This window comes from Haliotis rufescens, unplaced genomic scaffold (assembly GCF_023055435.1).
Source record: "Haliotis rufescens isolate VD_foot unplaced genomic scaffold, xgHalRufe1.0.p SCAF_11, whole genome shotgun sequence".
NCBI lineage: Eukaryota > Metazoa > Mollusca > Gastropoda > Lepetellida > Haliotidae > Haliotis > Haliotis rufescens.
This window is the reverse complement of record NW_025963791.1, coordinates 20,386,569-20,410,996: the sequence shown is the minus strand read 5'-3', so window position 1 is coordinate 20,410,996 and position 24,428 is coordinate 20,386,569. Positions and strand designations below refer to the sequence as shown.

General features: G+C 38.6%; 1 long non-coding RNA gene across 1 annotated transcript in view; it reads left to right on the top strand.

The window, feature by feature from the left end:
* Positions 1–24,428, top strand: part of LOC124137246 — a 116,614-nt gene that overhangs the window by 72,155 nt on the left and 20,031 nt on the right. The gene's annotated exons all lie outside the window — the stretch shown is intronic.

Below are 24,428 nucleotides of genomic sequence, written 5' to 3'. Positions count from 1 at the left end.
TCTCTGTCTGAAAAAGGATCAATTTCATCTGCAAACAGTCACAGCCCAGCTTGCCAGGTCCTACATCTCTTCTATCCATGACACTGGAAATATGATATTTAAAGATTAATGTTAACATCCTGCAATATATTCTACTTAATGAGAGAATCAAGACATAAAACCTCTCTTCTCTTTTCAAATTTTTGAATAGCACCAGGATCTATTTGTCAGAAGTGTGAGCTTTGAAGCAGAAAATCTTGTAATGTTTCGGAAAACCCATTGACATTGTGCATGACAATGGTCGATCAGACATCCCGTCTGTGGCCTGCTCGTATGTCAGAGAACCAATCACACATATGGGCACATGAGGCACAGAATTTCCTTTTCGACCCATCCATATTGTGCGACAATTGCTCCCATACCCAGCCATATGACCACATTGTCAAAGTAATCAAATACAGAAATACAGCTGCCTCACACGTACAATGTTGTTATTGCCCCACTTCCACGCACTTGGATAATTGGAGAAGTTTAATCATGACATTGAGATTGATATTGCAATAAAACTTGATTGTTTTCTTCAAAGTTTGGAAGTCCCCCATTTTTATAAATATAAGATTTGATGAAGGTGACTCAAGGCAGTAAGTTTTTTCAGAAAAAAACTAGTTTCAGCGTAACTATCACTGCCGCTGTGATTCACAATGATTTAATTACGGCACAATTACCCCGAGTTGGACGCTAACGATATGGAAGCAGTCACCACAACAAAACTACATTAAAGTTTAGATGCTGTGAGAAACTTTAAACATTGAATTTTTCTTTTCAAAGTCTGAGTTTTAATTTTATCATGTTTCAGATTTCCTCTTATACTTTCATTGGAGAGTTTGTGATCAATTAAGCCATAAATTTGTCTTAGAAGAGAGATCACCATGATGTAAAAGAAATTAGATAGTGCGAAGGAGGAGGTGAAGAAGACGAAGACGACGTGGGGGAAAAAGTTCAATAAGGCTGCCAAAGTGATTTTTGCCCTGAGAAAACATGTAAATCCTTTATCTTTGATGTCAGACCGGACATGAGTGAGTAGCCTGAATACACATATTTTCGCTATCATATCAAAAACATATTTTTTTAATAAGAAACAATGAAAGAATTTTCCCAAGCAATTATTTGTAAATAGCCTATCGCTGTGGCCACAGTCCCCTGCATCAGGCTCCTTGACTTCTTCTAATCAGTATCAATCATACAATCACAAGTTTTTTGACAAAAAATGAAGTTTTTTAAATTGGGAATCTGATATTTGAGTCAGACATGACTTTGGGCAGGATAAAAAAAATTAATCTGAAGGAATCAAATTATGAAGCATGGAATGCGGCGATGTCTCAATGCCAAATATGCTGGGGGCAGCCCAGTAAAAGATAGCTTCAACCAAGAAAAAAATTTCAAAACTGTCATGTGACATGATGAACCAAAACATGGTCAGTACATATTTCTATGAATTATGGTAAATATCATTCCAGTTGGCATCTGTCAAGTACCAAACAATATATTAGATTACATGTTAATATGAAACTTGTCAACTTAGTTAATAATTAAGTTATCACCACGGCTTTGAAGAACAGATTAGGAAATTGAATGAATAGATCTGATTCTAGAGTTGCTTGTTTTTGGAATTAACTGACTGAAGTTTGAGAATGATGAATTTTAAAGTGAGTATCACATTTCTTATTGGATGTTTGATTAATGCTATTTCTGACCATCTGAGTAACAACCAGTGATAGTTCTAGTTCTATTCACTGTTGACGGGGAGCTCATGACATCATCTATTTGTCTATCATTTTTGTAAATCTTTAAAAAATGCGTTTAAGATAACAAAATGGTTACTGTCACCCTACGATATTGAAGATTTATGAAATAATGGTCTTATTGTTTAACGAACAATTATATTTATTAATGTCCACATATTACATGAGTGTATGAAACAAAATACCCTCTACATAATGAACAGGGATTGTTTACATTATTCAAATTAATATTATGAAGTCATAGAAAAATATTTTGTTAAAAAATGAGAAATAAATAACCAAACACCCACCGTACTTGGGGTAGAATCTCCTCTTCTCAAAGAAGGAATGGAAGTCAAGACTTCGGTAGCACTTCATTATTAATATCTCTTTCAAATACATGAATATAGAGTTTAATGAAGTGGGGAAATAACACATGAACTGGTATTAATGCTCCTCTTGATAGTGTTGTATCTCCAGACAGTCTGAGCTTCAATATCTAATTGCCACCAGTGTCTGTCAGGGTAGGGCTCTGATATGAGTGGTGTATGGGTTTAGATATGCCTCTATCTCTGTTTTGGAATTTAAAAATGCAATCAAAATTCACCGGAAAGGTTAGTAATTCCTATTTAATGAGAACTGAGTTGGAACATTTTAGTTGATATGGCGTCGTTGAGTGCATCAGATTTGTCCCTGTTTACGAGCACCATATATGTATTTGCAGCTGGGCTGGGACTTTTGTTTTGATCGCCGTCATATAGCTGGAATATTACTGAATGCTGCGTTAAACAACAAACAAACAAAGAACCTTCGGTTTTAACGAATAATATATGACAACTTCATATATTTCAATGTTAAAAATCTATTTAAATCATGTTAATCATTGTCACCAAGGCTGACATTCTCATTCAAAGGCATGATGTGTAAAACATTAATTTTGAAACAAATTGTTTTCTTGAAACCATAAATGTACATTAATAGCTGCATAACAAAATTCCTGAAATGCATGTTTAATTTTATATGTTGAAAATTTTAGAATTTTAGTTTTCACTAGGTATCATATATCAATAATGGATAAGATTTATAGCAGCTTCATAACAATTAGTCAGCCATGTGCATCATTTAGTAAAGCAATTAATCTTCTTCACATCGTCAGTTTCGGTGTAAGGACACTATGAATTATTGGTGATGCTGTGTCAGTGCTATACACACTGTCGTCATGGTGATGCTGTGTCAGTGCTATACACACTGTCGTCATGGTGATGCTGTGTCAGTGCTATACACACTGTCGTCATGGTGATGCTGTGTCAGTGCTATACACACTGTCGTCATGGTAATGCTGTGTCAGTGCTATACACACTGTCGTCATGGTGATGCTGTGTCAGTGCTATACACAATGTTGTCATGGTGATGCTGTGTCAGTGCTATACACACTGTCGTCATGGTGATGCTGTGTCAGTGCTATACACCCTGTCGTCATGGTGATGCTGTGTCAGTGCTATACACACTGTCGTCATGGTGATGCTGTGTCAGTGCTATACACCCTGTCGTCATGGTGATGCTGTGTCAGTGCTATACACACTGTCGTCATGGTGATGCTAGTGGTTGATATCACAAGCCTACAAGCATTGCTACATCCTGATTCATTCCGTAGCTTCCTGAAACACGTACAATCTCTGGTGATGATAATTTGGGCTTGAGGGTTATGGAAATACCTGCATTTGCAATCTCTTCAAAGTGTGTTAAATGTTTGGGTTTAACATGAATTGCTTTGTAAACATGGAATATATTTATGAAAAATATCAAGTATATTTTTAAAGATGCCTTGAATCCCAGTATTTCTATAATACATACATTTTTGAGAAGGAGACATTTGTGGCCCACCATGAGATAAGGGACTTTATGGGTGAAAAATCAGATTTTTGCTTCTCGTTATATTTTAAAACTACAGTATCTTAGGACTGCATATATACGATTCACAAGCTTCAATTCATATTTGTTACAGAGAATCATGGCATCCAACATTTGGACCCTTTTCTCGACCTATAACTGGTGAAGTAGTAATTGGAGTTTTTAGATATGTCGGATTAATTCAAGGTAGACATTTGTACTGAAAGGTTTTAGAAATAATGTTTTGATTACATTACGAACTATCGAGAGAGAAATAAGATATTATTGTACAGTCCACAAACATGGCGATTTTTACTGTTATAAGTTGACGTCAAACTCTTTATGGCGTCACAGCACAAATGTATCCTATCACCCATAAGGCCCCTTTTTCTCCTGGTGGGTCACATTTCTTACCGAAAGCCACTTTTTGCAAGAAACTTCCTGAGTTTACTTTCAGTTTCAGAGACTACTGAAGAGATGTGAGTGCATATTGTTTTATGCCTCAATCAGCTATATTCCTGCAACACTACAGCAGGGGACATAGAATAGGTTCCACACATTGTAGTCATGTGGGAATCAACCTAGGGCTGGGATGAGTCCAAATCTACTACCCGGGTACCCACCCCCCTATTACCCGACCCGACCTGGTACCCACTGTAGGTCTTGAGAGATAGGTACAAACCTAGACTAACATTTAGTCTCTGAAATCTTATATTACACAATATCCTTCTCGACTCTAAAAAAAAAAAAATTCCCTATGCTGATTTCAGATAGAGCTAGCTTGAGCTGGCTAGACTTTCTTTTGTATGCATTTCTAGATTATTTCTTTTTCATAAAAAAAAATATATTCCCCGGTCATGTTGCAGGACTAGTACAAACTGTCTGATTGGGAATAGTTTGACCTCAGCCCTGGCAAAATGTATTTCAATACACGTATAAAACGATCTGGTCATGCATACACTGAAGTTGATGAAAGTTTTATCTTTATTGAAACCTATAAAGGTCAGAAGAAATTGGTGCATAGTCAGAAGGAAATGTGAACATTAGTGACTTGTTGTGTAACCACAGAGTTCTAGATAAAGTTTGTCATTAAACAATATATCACATGACAAACCACGGTTCCTGGTATTCCTTTGGGTACCTGGATCCTACTCAGTAACCACCCAACCCGAGTACCCGAGTTACCCATCCCAGCCCTAGTACCAAGGTCCTAGTCAGTACCCACCCGACCTGAGTACCCGAGTTACCTGTCCCAGCCCCAAATCAATCCCATTCCTTTGATGTGATGGGCGATTGCTTTAACACTAGGCTTCCCAATCTCACCTGATTATTACAGAAATAAGGGTTTCAGCTAACTTTCCTGAAATTTGTTTAACCACTTCCTACGACACATTGGCAGCGTTTGTACATTAACATATGTATACTTCTACATATCTATGGTAGTTTCATATTTTGTGAGTTTATTGTTGTTTATTTTGTTAAATTTTGGTAAATAGGTCTTAAAGTGTACCACAGCCATATCGGCTGCCATCAGTTTTGACAGTGTGAATATTAGTGTTGTTATCTTGTAAATGATGTCATGTGTGACTTTAGTAACATTTGTTTCACTCTCAATCAGGCTCCTAAGTTGATTGAATGTTGTCCCGATGCCACACAGAAACCATGATGGCGCTGTGTTGATGAAATTACCGAGGAACAGGAGGAATTAGACATGTTCCAGTATTTATTTTAGAATGTCTTTTTACACCGTGTTTATGAGGAGCAGGCATTGTTTTGTATCAAGTTCTATTTTTCAATATTGTTTTAAACGTCGCTCCTCCAAGAACCAGCATGTGTTCTAAGGTTTCGAGGGTTAGAGGAAGGGTTTGCTTTCAGGGCATAAAGGGAAACCTAGTCTGTCTTACAGACCCTGATACAAATATAGATCAAATACAGCCCATGCAAGTCTATAATGTTTGGCAAGTCTAGATCACTGCAGTATCTGAAAATGAAGAGAGTCACTGGGCTCCTTTTTATACCTTATATACACACACCAATGAAGTGCCTTTTTTGCTTTTCAAGATTTTTTATAGTTTGTATTTTTTGGCATTTTCAAGTCAGTAAGTACAATCAGACTCATGTGGAAATGATGGTTGGTTTATTTCCGGAGAATAATGTTTATAAGCTGTATATAGCACTAGTTTTTTAACTCAAAGATTTTAATGATCAAATTTTTTTATTAACTTATTTTCATTAAAGTGAAATTATTAATTCATTTGCATTCTTGAATGGGAAGACAACAGCAACAAAGATAATTCTATTACATTTAGATAACAACTTTAAGTCTGGGGTTCAGGGGATTTTTTACCTCAGCGCACTGAATATATATATGATTCTCCCCCAGTGCTTCTAATTATTTCATGACCCTCCCAGCAATACCCCATCTCGACGTGGTTTATCAATATAAAGGTTAATTAATGTAGTGAAAAAGATTTCCTGTAATTACTGTAAAAATATTAGTTTATGTTTTCTTGTTTGAGTCTTATCATGTTAAACAGAGCTCATAAGGATTTTTTAGAAAGACTATCTGTGAATATTTTATTATATATTATCTTTAGCAGGGACGAAGATAACCTAACTAATATCCTCTAACATAAACAACCATTAATATTTAGTCTGCATTATTCATCAACAGATATCATGCTTTTATCTCATTGGCAGAATATATGTGAATTATCAGGTTACAATATTCTTGATTAATATGCATGGAGGTATGAAAATTGAATGGCTAACTGTGAGAGCATTGTCACTCCTTGTAAACCAGGGAAGATAGAGGTGTAATGTTTGGATATTTGATGACATCTTACATACAAATATGAGTCCATAGCTGCCCTTGGTGGGATACAAGCCACAGATACAAGTTCTTATATGTTTTGACCTTTTCTGCTTTACTTTGTGGGGTATACAAGTGACAGGGTTTTGTTGTTGGGGTTTACAGATTTTATTACTAAAAAATTGGTTCAGTAGAATAAAAAAAATAAAAAGATTTATTTTGTGTTTTTTGTTTTCAAGCTTTGGAAAAATGCACTTGAGTGTGTGAAACATTCAGCATTTCAGTCTTAACCAAATGTTTATAAGATTAGTTTTATTATCAAAACAATTTTTACATTTAGCAACAACAACTGTTATAATTCTGATTTACCCCTAGTGGTCGGCAGATCCACAGTACTTTGGTGAAAAATTATGTTTGTTTTGTCAGTGGAACAATAATTTTGTTTCTTCCTTGCAAAAATTTAGAACAAGGAAACTGTAATGCCACTTTGAAATTCTGTTTTGTCTGAGTAACTAAGCTGTCATGGTGCGGTCGGGTAGCCTAGCGGTTAAAGCGTTCACTCGTCACGCCGAAGGCCCGGGTTCGATTCCCAACATGGGTACAATGTGTGAAGCCCATTTCTGGTGTCCCTGCCATGATATTGCTGGAATATTGCTAAAAGCAGCGTAAAATCAAACTCACTCACTCACTCACTAAGCTGTCATGATGATCATTAAACCTCGGCCAGAAGCTCTGATTTTATTAAAAATTTAAGATGTGGTTGCTTGACCAAATTTTAAAAATGAGTTAGTTTTAGATGAAACCTGACTTTTAGAATGTGGAAAGATGATTATATGCTGAATAGTGCTTACTGTAACATATGTTTCTCCTTCGCCTGTTTGTTAGTCTGTCATACAGACCGTGACACAAATATAATCAATACAGCCCATGCAAGTCTATAAAGTCTAAATTACTGCACACCGCCTCCGTGGTCTAATGGTACTTGTTGTTACCCTGTCTGGCTTCCGGCATTAAGGGGCTAAAACAAGGACTGGTCGGCTCGGAGTCAGTATACTGTGTCTGAGTGGGGTATTCATGTTAAACTGGTATCTGGTATCACAGTGTGCTAGCACTATAAATCGGCATCAGTCTGAACTAGTACAAGCAGCCACACACACACATACACGTGCATTCACGTCGCTCTATAAGTGCAATAAGCTTGGACGCGACGTTTAACCCCATTTCACCTCACCTCACCTATAAAGTCTAAATTACTGCAATATCTGAAAATGATGAAAGTCTCTGGGCTCTTTTTTAGTATATTTTATAACTATAAGCTGGGTTTTTTCTGTAAAATATGTTTATTTCAGAGTCTACCTGTTTGTGCGCTACTTTGTTTGAACAGGGTGTATTTAGGCATCCAACTTCATTCATAACATGAAGTAAAGCTGCCATGGACTTGCATCATATTGAGAAAGGTGCTCAACAGGTATGGCCTGTAGTTTGAATCCCACAGTGTTGTGCTTTCCAGGTCCACCATACCTCTGTCAATGTTCATACTTGTTTTACTTGGCGATGTAAGTTTCACAAAGAGCAGTGATCCATCCCTGTCTGTGATGAATATCCAGGCTTACACGGATCAATATTGATGGTGTTTGCATGCTGCTCACTCTCATATAATTCACTTACGAGGCAACTGGTTGGATGTTACATTTCACTTACAAGGTGACTGATTGGATGTTATATTTTTTTTTAGGCATATGGAATTCATATATAAATCAGCCCTTGTCATGATGCTAAATAGTCAGAGTAATCTCCCTTGGTATTAGTTTTGATCCCAGCAAAGCTTTTTTGGTTATTTTGGGGCAATTTGCAAACAGATGACCTGATCTGTAAAAGAAGTAATTAAATGATGAACATACCCCACTTAAATTTTGAAATTTAAATTTAAATAAAATTTACAGTGCCCTTTTGTTTGCCCATTTTCTGTATCCCCAGGGCTTGCATTTTGGTAATCCGTCATTAACCCTGGATCCATTTCTGTGGTTCTCATAATTTCCACAATCTCAAATTTAAACATAATTGTTTTTATTTGTAAGGACATATAGTATCTTCATATTTCATCCCTGGGAATACTGGTTTGTAATAGGTTGAAATCCATCCCCTGACTTGCTTCTGCTTGTTGTAAGAGTGAGTGAGTATGGTTTTGCGCCGCTTTTAGCAAAATTCCGGCAATATCACGGCGGGGGACACCAGAAATGGACTTTACACATTGTACCCATGTGGGGAATCAAACCCGGGTCTTAGGCGTGACAACCAAATGCTTTAACCACTAAGCTACCCTACTGCCCCTCTTGTTGTAAGAGGCATCTGGACTGGTCAGGTGGTCACACTGGGTGATGGTGGTTGACTGTATGTCATCATACACAACATTATAGGACATTGCTCATTATATCAGTATCGTGTTTATCTGGTCGATTATGTACCAGCCTCTGTTATATACAGTCAAGTCCTACTCCACGATGTATAATGATACAAACAATAAAAAAATGAAAAATGAAATATTCATATTGTTGTTACATTGTCAGAGGAATATGTTTTCTAATCATGCAACCCCTGAAGCCTAACATAAAACAACTGTTCGGGACTGTATGACTGATTTAAAATTCTTTAAAAAGCATTGTCTGGAATGGAAGTCGCTAGTTTGAAACTAGCCCTGCAAAGCTCAAGAAAGCAGCTTTCTTAGTGGCTAGAGATCGGATTAACGGGTTCCCATCATTAGTGTAATGGCAACAGTATTCCAATATCTGTGTATTTGCATAATTATTTGATTTGTTTGTTGTTTAACGCCGAACTCAGCAATATTCCAGCTATATGACGGTGGTCTGTAAATAATCAAGTCTGGACCAGACAATCCAGTGATTGATATCACGAGCATCGATCCACCCAATTGGGATACGATGACATGCATCAATCAAGTCAGTGAGCCTGACCACCCGATACCGTTAGTCGCCTTTTATGGCAAGCGGAAGACCTATTCTTTTACGGAAGACCTATTCTACGCTCGGATCTTCACGGGTCCATAATTACTGGAATCTGAATGGATATTCTTAGATGAAAAGTCCTTTAAATGTGTCAGTATGATACCACAGTACTTTTATGTTTTACACCCATTCCATTGAACAAACACTTATCAAAACCACCCAGATCGCATTAATATCACCTCTTGTCATACCTGTTGCCCTTGGTATACTGTGTGACCTTGACATTCGATGTACGACCTTCCCATCTTATATCACAGAACCATTAGGGTTATACACTAACGCAGCACCCATACTTTTTGAAGAAATATATTTCCTTTACACAACCATTACTTAACAAGAAAAACTGATGTATTCACACTGGGTTTCAGTAGGTTGTATCCATTTATCTCTCTATGCTATGAAGAAATTGTTATTCTTGTGTCTAGCTTCAAATATTAGGCAGAGGCAGGCCCAATAATTTTATTTTCCTAAGTGTTGTTTCTGAAAATACAGCTTCTTATTTCTGAGCATGCATATGTTGTGATATTCACATTGTACGTGTAGCTTCGCGTCACTCTACCTGTAGGCTATGTGTTTTACCTGTGTTCAGGTGTCCCACCTGCCATGTGTCTGCCTGTGTTATGAAGTGAGGTGCCTTTCACTTGACACAAACCAATCAATCTCAACCATTGTCTGTGTCTGTGTATCTCAGGTGTGTTGTTTGACCATGTCCCTCACCTGTTGTTACACCTGCCCAGCTCATCAGCACAGGTAAGTTATGTTATACACAGGTAGAGGACATACAGCCTCGTCGGGATGATCTATGTCCCTCGTTACAGAGACAGGCACAGCATGGTGACTTCCACTCAGTAATGTAAGACATCGTTCACTTGTCAGGTGTGGAAAAACACATGTCGTCATTTGAAAATTCAGTAGCTTGAGTCAGGGAGAATTAATTCATTGAATCTGTTTTTGTATGAGGTGCCATTAATGATGAACATAAACGCACACCTAGGACATAGTATAAAAAATAAGGATCATGTTTGTTGCCATCCTGGGTAGGTAGAGCTGTGTGAAAACCACAATCAGTTTAGAGACATGTCACATCAGACATGTCAGACACTCACCACGAAGGATTGTGTTCCTTGGTACTCAAAGTTTTTAAAAAAAAGATGTTTACGTAGAACAGAATTCGTAGCTTTGGGATTTAAACTTTTGGTTTAAAAAGTCCAGATCTAGAGGTGCCAGAAAGGACCATGGAGTGGCATGCCATGCAAAACAGAGCTAAACAGACCAGAACAATACATACAGTACCAGATAGAACCATCTACTTCAGGACTGAACTGGACAGTACCAGACAAAGCAAAAATGGAACAAGAGGCATCACAGAGAATCAAGAGAAAAATAGGAACGAGACAAAACAACACAGCACATGACATACCAGGCAGAAGCAGGCATTGCTAGGCAGAACCAGACCTATATACTAGGCAGAACCAGACCCATCTACCAGACAGAACCAGACCCACATACCAGACAGAACCAGACATTGCTAGACAGAACAAGACCTATATACTAGGCAGAACCAGACCCATCTACCAGACAGAAGAAGACCCACATACCAGACAGAACCAGACCCATATACCAGACAGACCCAGACCCATATACCAGACAGAACCAGACCCATATACCAGACAGAACCAGACCCACATACCAGACAGAACCAGACCCACATACCAGACAGAACCAGACCCACATACCAGACAGAGCCAGACCCACATATCAGACAGAACCAGACCCATATACCAGACAGAACTAGACCCAGATACCAGACAGAACCAGACCCACATACCAGACAGAACCAGACCCATATACCAGACAGAACCAGACCCACATACCAGACGGAACCAGACCCATATACCAGACAGAATTAGACCCACATACCAGACAGAACCAGACCCATATACCAGACAGAACCAGACCCACATACCAGACAGAACCATACCCACATACCAGACAGAACCAGACCCATATACCAGACAGAATCAGACCCACATACCAGACAGAACCAGACCCACATACCAGACGGAACCAGACCCACATACCAGACAGAACCAAACCCATATACCGGACAGAACCAGACCCACGTACCAGACAGAACCAGACCCACATACCAGACAGAACCAGACCCACATACCAGACAGAACCAGACCCATATACCAGACAGAACCAGACCCATATACCAGACAGAACCAGACCCATATACAAGACAGAACCAGACCCATATACCAGACAGAACTAGACCCACATACCAGACAGACACATATACTAGACACATATACCAGACAGAACCAGACCCACATACCAGACAGAACTAGACCCACATACCAGACAGACACATATACTAGACACATATACCAGACAGAACAAGATACTTATATACCACACAGAACCAGATACTTATATATCAGACAGAACAAGACATACCAAGCAGATTGCAACAACTCCCAACAGACCTGATTACCATTCATCGTTTCATCATGCAGTAGAATACGACATGTACAATCATTCCTGCTGCTACAAGACATATGTGCCATGTTCTCTTTCTCCTTATTCTAGATGCTAGAGATTCTCCTTATTCTAGCTAGATTTGTACAAAAATGTATGAGAAGTGAGATGTCAGTTTCTTGGCTTACGGTTTCTCATTTGTCACTGTGTGTATGTAAACCATCAAAAAACAGCACCGGCAGTATGCTTCGTGTCATGCTCCTCGTTCCAAGCCTGTCAGTGACTGAAGAGCACCATTTTATCAAAAACAGTTTTTGTACTTATTATTGTGGCCGGTTTTATTTGAAAGGGGGTTATATGATATAGGTGTAGTTTTTGCAAACTATGGCTTTTTGTATGAACTTTCTGAGGAGGAAGATAGTTTTTCTTGGTGTAAGTATATAATGTGACTGGTGATAGATTGCACTGCCACAAGTGGTCAGTCACATGACATGATCGGAAGCAGTGGAGGTACGTGCTGGTGGCACTTGTCACACACAAACGCTGGTCAGGATCATTAAAAAATCACTAAAGGTCAATTTAGCATTGAGAAAAACCAACGGACATACTTTTTTGCCACTCGATCATTTATTTTTCATTGAAATCAAATAACAGCCTTGCTTTTTACCAGTTTGATTTATGAGTTGGGAGAGGAATATTGTCCAATAACCTTAGTCTTGTCACTTTGAAGGCTGCTTTATTTGTTTAACCTCACATTCTATGACATGTGACATGCAGAAGGGGGCAAATTGAATGAAAGTCACAAAAAACTGAATGCAATTTAATTAGGAAAAAAGCAGGGATGAACAATCCTTTAGACAGGCAATAAGTGTTGATGCTGTCGGCCATTTTGACATATCGCTCCCACCTCCCTGCGTTGCTGGTACCGAGGGAACAACATGATTCATGGTCGAAAGAAAGTAATATTTCTTTTCTAGGATCATGGGAGGACTGGTGATATTTTAGCATCGACATGGGACTAGGAGCAATTGATACATTGCATGGAGTCAGAGACGAGGTTAATGCGAATGAGCAATACTGACGACTTTCCCCCATTAATTACTTGTCCATGTCACAAGCGATGGCACATATTCTCCATTATCTTCAATATTGCCGATCCCTGGCTCGCTTGAAATGGATGAGCATAGGAGCATCTATACATCATACCTGTCGGACAACTTTCATGATTTTGACATTTATTGGCCATCAGACAGGAGCTGGCCGCAGGGAGTCACATGATCGATGACATGTGACCTGTCTTGATACAGTAATACCTCGCTCTGTTTGCCATAATTACTTCATAATCATCATTATCATCAAATTCCGACTTTGACAGATCCGTAACGAGGCAGTGATTTCTCCTGCCAGCTACCAGAATGTGTTTTAAATCATCGGTTTGTCATTTATTGATACAGCTATCAGGAAATCTTCAACATACAGTCATTGTTTTTGTTATGAATGCTGGCTAAGTTTGAATGAGAAGAGGGGATGAATCACCCTTGAAATGGCAGAAATATGATACAAGATTGTCAAAGATTCTAAATCTCAGGACTGATCGTGTCAATCTGTCACATAAATTAAATTGAATCACACCCTTGGACATAACTGACTATTGAATTACTGATTAAATCCAGACATGGGCATACAGTGCTTTACGACTGTATAAATTTGCCATCTCTCTGTCAGAGGAATTTGATTTTTTAACTCTTCAATTGCTTTAAGATGTAATATTTTTATGCTTAAAAATTTCATATTTTTATCAGCAGTGGTTAATGATGCCTTAAAGCAACTCGGCTTTTCAAATGACTAGGATTGTGAGGTATTATATGACCTACATGTGAGATACAGGCTTAGTGTTATGGGTGTGCATGACAGTATGTGAATTAATGCCCTGTAATTGGTGTTTAATGTAGGATTCCTCCTATTATCATGATGTGGAAGCTGTTTATGTCAGTGTTCCAGGGTGAACTCAGAGCTCATCTACTGGGGAGCCCATTATAACAAAGGAGAGATTCTCATTATGTCCATAAATCAGGAAGGATATTTGCGTGGTATGGAGTTTGACTTTCCCACGGAGGCTATGCATAGCTGGACACGAGACAACCACCCAGTTTTTAAACACTTGCCCAGTAATTATAAAATATCGGCAACTACAAAGCATGAAATGTTCTACTTGTCTGAATGGCACATACATTTGGCTCAGCAATGAGTGGTTTATATGTAATTTCTCTCTTGCCTTTGTATTTTCCCTCAAGTACCTGAGCAGGGACCCGTTCCACAAAGCAATCTTAGTGCTAAGATGATCATAACTCCCATACTTCAAAATGGACTTATGATTGTCTTAGCGCTAAGATCACTTTGTGGAATGGGACCCAGGTCTTTGAATATCATCTTCAGCCTTCTTACTTTCAATACTATGTAGCCTCATGGCCAAGGAAAGATGCAGTGAAATTCTTGCTTGGATGTATATATATATGCGATAATGTCTAGTATCATATATGAGGTGAAATGGGGTATCACAATGTGTGATCATATGATTTTAATTTCACTTAACTATTGGAATTCACAGATTTTATTATATCAGATTCGAAATCTTTGAAATTAATCCCAAAAAATGAAAAACCTCTTTGTCATCCTTAGGCATGTGAGTAAGTGAGTACTGTTTTATACCGCATTTAGCAATATCCCATAATATCACATTTGGGGACACCAGAAATGGGCTTTACACATTGTACCCATGTCAGGAATCGAACCCAGGTCTTCGGCGTGATGGCCGAACACTTTAACCTCTATGCTACCTCTATGCGTTACCATTATTATAGCTAAAATGGATAGAATTTGTTATCAAATAAAAAGAAACAACAATATAGGTTTTGAAATATTTACTGCAATCAACACGAATGTCACTGACCCACTTTTACAAATATAAAAACGTCACAGAACGTGATGTCATCTATCCCTTAGTTTTATGACGTCACCTAACAACGGGCGTGATAATGGCCTGTCGTCAAGCAATATGAGGGCATTATCAAGTTACAGTGGCCTGCTCATTTTTGATAACATGCAGGTGGTTTAATGATAATTCTATTCATTTTAGCTATAATGGGTCATACTCTCTTCATACAGTGTGTGGCATTGTCTAGTTAGTGGAAGAAGATGCTTCGTGGAGCACCATCACATGAACTCCTTTACCTGTACTTGGTATGTGAGCCATCGAGTCACAATGGGGATTAGGGCTGGGACGAGTCCAAATTTGCTACCCGGGTACCCAACCCCCTATTACCCGACCTTACCCAGGTACTCACTGTTGGTCCCAAGAGATAGGTACAAAATGTCTGATTGGGAATAGTTTGACTGTAGCCCTAGCAAAAGTTTCAATTACATCTGGTCATGCATACACTGATTTTGAGTGAGTGAGTGAGTGAGTGAGTGAGTGAGTGAGTGAGTGAGTTGGGTTTAACACCGCTTTTAACAGCATTCCAGTTATATCACGGCGTGTCAGCTTAATGTGGAAGGAAAGCCTGAAGTGATGCAGGTCTCAGACATTTCGTTGAAACCCATGAGCATGGGTATGGTGCTGACAAACCTGGAAACATAATCGGGGCGAACTGGGATTCGAACCCGAAGTCATAGGTTTCTGGCGTGCCCAAGGGACACAACACTGCACAGCAAATTGCGGCAATTTTGACAGAGGCTTTATCTTTGTTCAAACATATGTAAGTCAGAAGGAATGCGTGCATAGTCAGAAAGAAATGCGAACATTAGTGTCTTGAAGTTAGATAACTTTTGTAATTAAACAATATATCACGTGAATAACCACGGGTAAGGTAGTCCTGTGGGTACCCGAGTCTTACTTAGTACCCACCCGACCCGAGTACCTGAGTTCCCCGTCCCAGCCCCACTGGGAATGACAGTTCATTGTCGATGACATGTTCATTTGGGTATAGATTCATATAGTGAGTGAGTTAGTGAGTATGGTTTTACGCCGCTTTTAGCAATATTCCAGCAATATCATGGCGGGGGACACCAGAAATTGGCTTCACATATTGTACCCATGTCGGGAATCGAACCCGGGTCTTCGGCGTGACGAGCGAACGCTTTAACCACTAGGCTACCCTACAGCCCTATAGATTCATAAAGAAAATGTCAGGTACATATTTAGAATGTTCTTGAAGGTATCTTTGCAAAGTGACATGTAATGGGACATACTTGATCATTTGATTCTCCAACTCATAAAAAATCAGGGTGGTCGGGTAGCCTAGTGGTTAAAGCATTCGCTTGTCACGCCGACGACCCGGTTTCGATTCCCGACATGGGTACAATGTGTGAAGCCCATTTCTGGTGTCCCCCGCCGTGATATTGTTGGAATATTGCTAAAAGCGGCGTAAAACCATACTCACTCACTCACTCATAAAAAATCAGATAAAACAATCTGAAAAATCATTTTATGTTGCAGCTATTGTTACAGATGGTTTTCTACCATATACAGGGGCGGTCAGGTAGCCTAGTGGTTAAAGCACCATGCCGAAGACCCGGGTTCGATTCCCGGCATGGGTAAAATGTGTGACGCCCATTTCTGGTGTCCCCCGCCGTGATATTGCTGGAATATTGCTGAAAGCAGTGTTCTACCACACTCACTCACCCTCCCCCACATACAGACAACTTCTAAAGTATTTATGTAAATAAGTTCTCCTTTGCATTGCTTACATACATCCTTTGCAATTTATAGGATGGCAGTATTTGCGTGACAACATCTTGTTTCATAAGAATTGATATTTTGACAATTGACATGTCTTTATCCTTTAGATGTGATCCTTTATTTACCAATGATTTCAGCCTAATGGCAGTCATGCCACATTGATGTTTGTCAATTCTTCATTCACTATTTTCCCTTGAGCATAATATAAGGGTAACGCTATTTTTCAGGGCATTATCATTTGCAGAAGCCCGAGGTCTTCCTTTTAAGGCCCGACGAAGGAGGGCAGTTGAAAAGACCGAGGGCTTCTGCAAATGATAATGCCCTGAAAAATAGTGTTACCGTTATTATAGCTAAAATGGATGGAATTTATTATCAAATAAAAAGAAACAACAATATCGGTTTTGAAACATTTACTGCAATCAACACGAATGTCACTGACCCACTTTTACAAATATGGAAACGTCATAGAACAAACCAGATGACGTCACAGAACGTGACGTCATCTATCCCTATCCTATGACGTCACCTAACAACGGGCGTGATAATGGCCTGTCGTCAAGTAATATGAGGGCATTCTCAAGTTACAGTGGCCCGCTCATTTCTAATAACATGCGGTCATTTTTATGATAATTCTATCCATTTTAGCTATAATACCTATTAATAAACCTATAGTGAGGCTCCTAATGAAACCACATCCCCTGCCATCGCGAATATTAATCTTCAAAACCCATCAAATCTCTTTTAAAAAAAATAAGCTTGATTAAGTGTCATTTGTGGTATATATGTTACCCCAGTGATTAGAAGAATCACATTCCTGTTTCAAAATGGAGCTTTGGTATTCTCCACAGAAAGAAAGGCATTACCTTCTATTTCATTGTTAATGTGAAATCCTTTGAAACTGATATTTGTTCTAATTTTCCAGTGACAAATAAGTTTTATGAGAACTCTTTAAAAATTAATGAATATAGGTGTACATCAAACAGTATCTGTCTAAAATGATAATAGATGATTAAATATCTCATTAGTGCTAATGAACATTAACCAGGGTAAGTAGCTTGTAAATTTATAATATTAGACATAATTTGAAACAAACACCTGATGTTTTCATCACAAGACATCAGCACGTCGACAATACACCAGCATGGCTTTCTTCTTGCCAGATCGAACCACTTCCTTGGTCCAGTGGTAGAGCGTCCGCCCGGAGAGCGGGAGGTCCGGGGTTCGATCGCCGGCCGCGTCATACCAAAAGACGTTAAAAGATGGTACTTGTTGTTACTCTGTCTGGCGCTCGGCATTAAGGGGCTTAAACAAGGACTGGTTGGCTCGGAGTCATGTTTAACTCTGGCATGGTATCTCTGTGTGCTAGCACTATAAATCGACATCAGTCCGAACTAGTACAAGCAGCCACACACACACACACACGTGCATGCATGTCGCTATGTAAGTGCAATAATCTTGGATGCAACGTTAAACCCCATTTCACCTCACCCCACCTCTTGGCAGATCGTGGGGAAATCCATGGAAAGGAAGGCCTGAAGTATTTGTAGCACTGGAAGTGCACCCGAATGCACGACACTACGGCATATTGTCACTGCCACTATGCATACGAGTGGGCGGGGCCAACGTGTTCTAGGTTTGGGAGCATAATTATGATTACCGTATTCAACGTAATAAGCGCCCCACTCTAATAAGCGCCCACGGCGACATTTGCTAAGATATTGGCTAGTGAACAATCCCAATTAGCACCCCTTCCGATTGATGAATGTACACAAGACTTATTTATTCGCGTATAATACGCACTTGTGTGTTATGCACCCTTAATTATGGCATTTAATTTTGAAAAATATATCTGTCGTACATAAACATTTCAGGCTGACAGCAAAAACAACGAAATTTATCTTTCAACTCTGTTTATTTTTATACCAAAATAATATTCTGATAAGAGCCCCCTATTTCTTATTTTGAGAGCGCCCTGGGTGCTTATTACGTCGAATACGGTATTACGAATTATTTTGAAAAAATTGATGATGCAGATTTGGTATCAATTCATGTTTGAATGGCATTCTGTAAAAAAAATGCTCAGTTCGTAGCCTTTTAAATAATCCTTTACTGTTAATATAAACATTGCATCTTCAAATTGCTCAAGCCACAAATGTTTGTAGAGTTTTCAGATTTGAATTCTTTTAAACACAAAAAATGTCAAAGTATGTTTCAAAACTCTTTCCATTTAAATGCTCAGTGTTATGTTGGCTTCATTAAAGATTCACTGAAACACATGACTGTTGAAATGTTCCAAACACAGGCACATACCCTGAAATCATTGATGGTCATAGTTTTCAGAAAATTACCTCCTTTTTTAAATACAAAACAACGAAACAGTTTCTACATCCAAGGCATCTGCCATTGTAATCTAAATATAAGCCATAATAAGAGACAACAGAATTGGACTCACACTAAAAAAATCAAGTTTCAAGTATTAAAATGTTTTCAGTTTTTCTGTCGAATGAACACTTAGTGATATAAAGGTCACAATCCTTCCATCAAGATGCCCTCTAGCTTTTCTTCTTTTATGACAAGAACACAACTCACATTATCTGTGGTTCTGTATTATCAATAAAATCAACATTAGACAATCTTTACATCAGGAGAGATATCTACAGCAACACCAAATGGATCTGGCCATTAGGTCTGACAGGAGTAATTGACTGAGGCAGTTGATCACTTGGCTGATGATGGCACGCTCCTATAAGTTAATGTAATCACATCTCCAGTGATCTGCCAGAAGCTGACAAACAAAGGCGATGTGCATATTAGGATTGGCACTTGTGTCAAAAGTCAAATTTCAATCAGATACGTAAATTTTCTTGACAGTTATTATTCATTACATGATATTGACAACATCAATTCACAAATGTTCTGGCCATCTTTTGGGGAGAAATTAAACATTAAGCTCATATTACAGTTGAAACACTAAACATCGACTAAGGGTGAAATGCATACAGCCCTTCAGTTGATATTATTTCTGCTTCTTTTATAACACTCAACATATCCTCTTCTCACTAATGATCATGGAAGTCTCAGATTTTTTTGCGAATTTGGAGCAGGTTGCTGCCTCTGGCTTGTTCAGTGTCTGATGTTCTATCTTTTCCTGAATGCCATACTTGCAATCATTGCAGTTATTGGACCTGATACAAACGTTTATTTAATTTATATTTAGAATTCCAAATGATAGAATAGGAGATTTTCTGATAATATTTGAATAATGTTTCATGATGTGTATAAATTACAGTATACAAATTCTTTCCAGATGAAACATTCATTCTATGAATGAGATTCACAGAAACTGTTAATGTCAGAAATGTTATATGTATATATAATCACACATGATGTTATAGGCTATATCTGCTTCTGTGGGAGATGGCATGTAGAAGAAGCTAGTTGTTCCTGGCAAATCGTTTAAGGTTGTGTGCTTGTATAATTGTGTGTTCACAGCACGATTTGTTCTGTCGTGTATCGGTCCTTTAACAACATATTCTAAATCTTCTTTAGTGTTTATTCCCATAGGCCCATAGGGGAAATGAAATACATACAGAAATATACGTAGTTGCATGCTTTCGGACACCCCTCCTTCGTCAGGTACCGTGTTGTTTTAGCATCACATCCTCGTTCAAAATTTGCTGTTACTAAATTAAGCTATGACGTCATTACCGTATATGACCTGATTAATTTACTTGGTTGCACCTGGTGCAAGTGGTAAAACAGAATGAAATTGTACCCTGTGTAATCACGGAACATGTAAAACATTAACAAAGCGGGGGGTGGTGGTGGGGGGTAGGGGGTGGGATGGGGTGGGGTAGGGGTTGCCAAGTGGTTAAAGTGTTCACTCGTCACGCCGAAGAACCGGGTTTGATCGCCCACATGGGTACAATATGTGAAGCCTATTTCCTGATATTGCTGGAATATTGCTAAAAGATGCGTGAAATCAAACTCACTCATTCACTCACTCACTCACTCACTCACTCACTCACTCACTCACTCACTCACTCACTCACTCACTCACTCACTCAGTATGATATCTTGCATGAAAAAGTGTCATACAAATGGACTATTATATATTGTTATTATTATACCATTTTTTGCAGCTTGCCCAAGTAGAATAACCTGAACATGGGAAGTCATCTTTCAAAACTAGCAAATCATTTTGTGTGTAGGTTCCAAAGTACAATTCATTTATTTCTTGTGGCCTTATGCTTGCCATGATTCGTATGTGATCATGGTAACCAATAGTTACAAGATTGAAGTATACCATCAAATTTGAGTAGAAGACATTGATTATTGTATTCAAATTTGCAAGTACTGCAAACGAGAGAATTTAATGTTGGCTATTTGGTATCAGTATTAAAAAGTTCATAAATGAGATATAAAAGTAAGTATGTCAGTTGTAGCACCCTAAAAATTGATTTGTTCTTCAATATTCAACACAGTTGCTTTTTATCATTAAAAAACAATGATGACATTTTCAGCAATGTGTAGTAATTCACCATTATCAAAACTAAGAAATGTTGGTTCTCTAAACAGCTCTAAATAATTCAACAAAGTAAGGATATTTTATTCATGTACAGCAATCATATTATCTTTCCTTGTTGTACTATGTGCCATTTCCGCAGTATCTATTTATTCATTAATTTAATTTATCCTTCAAAATTTATCATTTTGGAGACAAATTAAGGACACTACGTCTAAACAAAGCAGGAAATAGTCACATTAAGACAAGTAAATTATTATTTATAAGGCAATATTTTTATATCATTGGAGTAATTGTGGCAAGGTGAGTATGTAAATTGTGTTGTATGCTGCATGTTTACAGGGATGTGACATTGGTAACAGACATATGACCTTAGTTACAGAGATATGACATTGGTAACAGACATATGACATTGGTAACAGACATATGACATTGGTAACAGACATATGGCATTGGTTACAGGGATGTGTCATTGGTTACAGCCATATGACATTGGTAACAGACATATGACCTTAGTTACAGAGATATGACATTTGTAAGAGTCATGTGACATTGGTAACAGACATATGACATTGGTAACAGACATATGGCATTGGTTACAGGGATGTGGCATTGGTTACAGACAAATGACATTGGTAACAGACATATGACCTTAGTTACAGAGATATGACATTTGTAACAGTCATGTGACATTGGTTACAGACATATGACATTGGTAACAGACATATGACAATGGTTACAGGGATGTGGCATTGGTAACAGACAAATGACATTGGCAACAGACATATGACATTGGTTACAGTCATGTGACATTGGTAACAGACATATGACATTGGTAACAGACATGTGACATTGGTAACAGACATGTGACATTGGTGACAGACATGTGACATTGGTGACAGACATGTGACTTTGGTTACAGACATATGACATTGGTTACAGAGACATGAGACAGTTGTTACATAGACATGCGACATTGTTTACAGAGACATGTGACATTGGTTACAGACAAATGACATTGGTTACAGACATGTGACATTGGTTACAGACATGTGACATTGGTGACAGACATGTGACATTGGTAACAGAGACATGTGACATTGGTTACAGAGACATGTGACAGTTGTTACATAGACATGCGACATTGGTTACAGAGACATGTGACATTGGTAACAGACATATGACATTGGTTACAGATATGTGACATTGGTTACAGAGACATGTGACAGTTGTTACATAGACATGCGACATTGGTTACAGAGACATGTGACATTGGTAACAGACATATGACATTGGTTACAGACATGTGACATTGGTTACAGACATGTGACATTGGTTACAGAGACATGTGACAGTTGTTACATAGTCATGCGACATTGGTTACAGAGACATGTGACATTGGTAACAGACATATGACATTGGTTACAGAGACATGTGACATTTGTTACAGAGACATGTGACAGTTGTTACATAGACATGCGACATTGGTTACAGACATATGACATTGGTTACAGACATATGACATTGGTTACAGAGACATGTGACATTGGTTACAGACATGTAACATTGGTTACAGAGACATGTGACAGTTGTTACATAGACATGCGACATTGGTTACAGAGACATATGACATTGGTTACAGAGACATGTGACAGTTGTTACATAGACATGCGACATTGGTTACAGAAACATGTGACATTGGTTACAGAAACACAGATTAAGTCACATGTATAAACAACAGTAATAATAACTAGTGACATAAACTCATATCCAAAAGAAAGTATACCCAGAGTCTGAAAGACTATGAAAGAAAAACAAAAGCATTTAGAAAGTGAATATGTATATCATTAGAGTTGTGTTTAGCATAATATGTAAAACTGCTCATGTTATCCAAACTAAAAGTTTACGACTGAGACACAAAGACACATGGGGGTGAAAAATGACAAGTTTCACAATATCACTGTCACAACACTTGTTCAACATTACTTTAAAATCTCTGAAAGCACATTGAAAACCATCTTAATACCGAGTATGTCAACCTTGTGCATTAATGTACGCCGGAATATAGCGATGCACAGTTGGGATGACATTGGGGGTAATGCACTGACATTGTTCAAGATCTTGACGGTTGACTGGTGCCACTGGTCAACTGATCTATAGTGTTCTATAAGATTCATATCAGGAGAACATGCTGACCAGGGTAGAACGTGTATGTGTGTGTTGTTCAGAAAGTTCTGTGTGAGCCTTGCCGAATGTGGTCTTGCATTGTCCTGCTGAAGACTGTTGCCGAATGAATGGTTGCACAATGGATCTCAGAACTTCATCCTGATATCTCTGGCCTTCAGGTTTCCCAAAATAATAATGTTTGTTTGTTTCTTTGTTGTTTAACACTGCACCCAGCAATATTCCACCTATATGATAGTGGTCTGTAAAAATCGAGTCTGGACCAGACAATCTAGTGATTTGATGTGATGATCTAGTGATCATGAGCATCGATCCATGCAATTGGAATACGATGACATGCATCAACCAAGTCACCGAGCCTGACCACCCAATCCCGTTAGTTGCCTCTTACGACAAGCATAGTCACCTTTTACAGCAAGAATTGGTTGGTGAAGACCTATTCTACCCCGGATCTTCACGGGTCATAGTGTCGAGCAAATCCCTCTCTAATTATTTCCATTAGTTTCGGATCTGAGCCTCATTTTGACCTCACCACATTTACATTCCAAGATCATGATGCTACCACCTCCAAATGGTTGAGTTTGAACACAATTTGCTGCTAAACATTCACCTATTCGTTTGTATTCTCGTTACCGACCATCATTTCTGCCCAAGCAATATCTACTCTCATCAGAGACCATGATGTGTCCCCAATCTCGCACGTGCCCACGTTGGACTGACCTGGCCCATGTCAACTTGTTACGCCAGTGTTAACATCACTTCGCAGTAAGGTTGACGTGCTCTGATACCGGGTTCTCTTAATCTCCTATACACTGTTTGTCGACTGACCCTGTGTCCCAGTGTCGTTGTTATTAAGTGGTTTTAGTGATGAATGGACTGGATGTGACGGTCTTCAATGGGCATGATCACCCTTAGTCTCCTGCTTCTATACCTGCCTGATGTCTGTCCTGTCTGTTGTAAACACTTCATCAATCTGGTATTAGTGGTGACAAGGGTGTAGTGAAACGTTCTT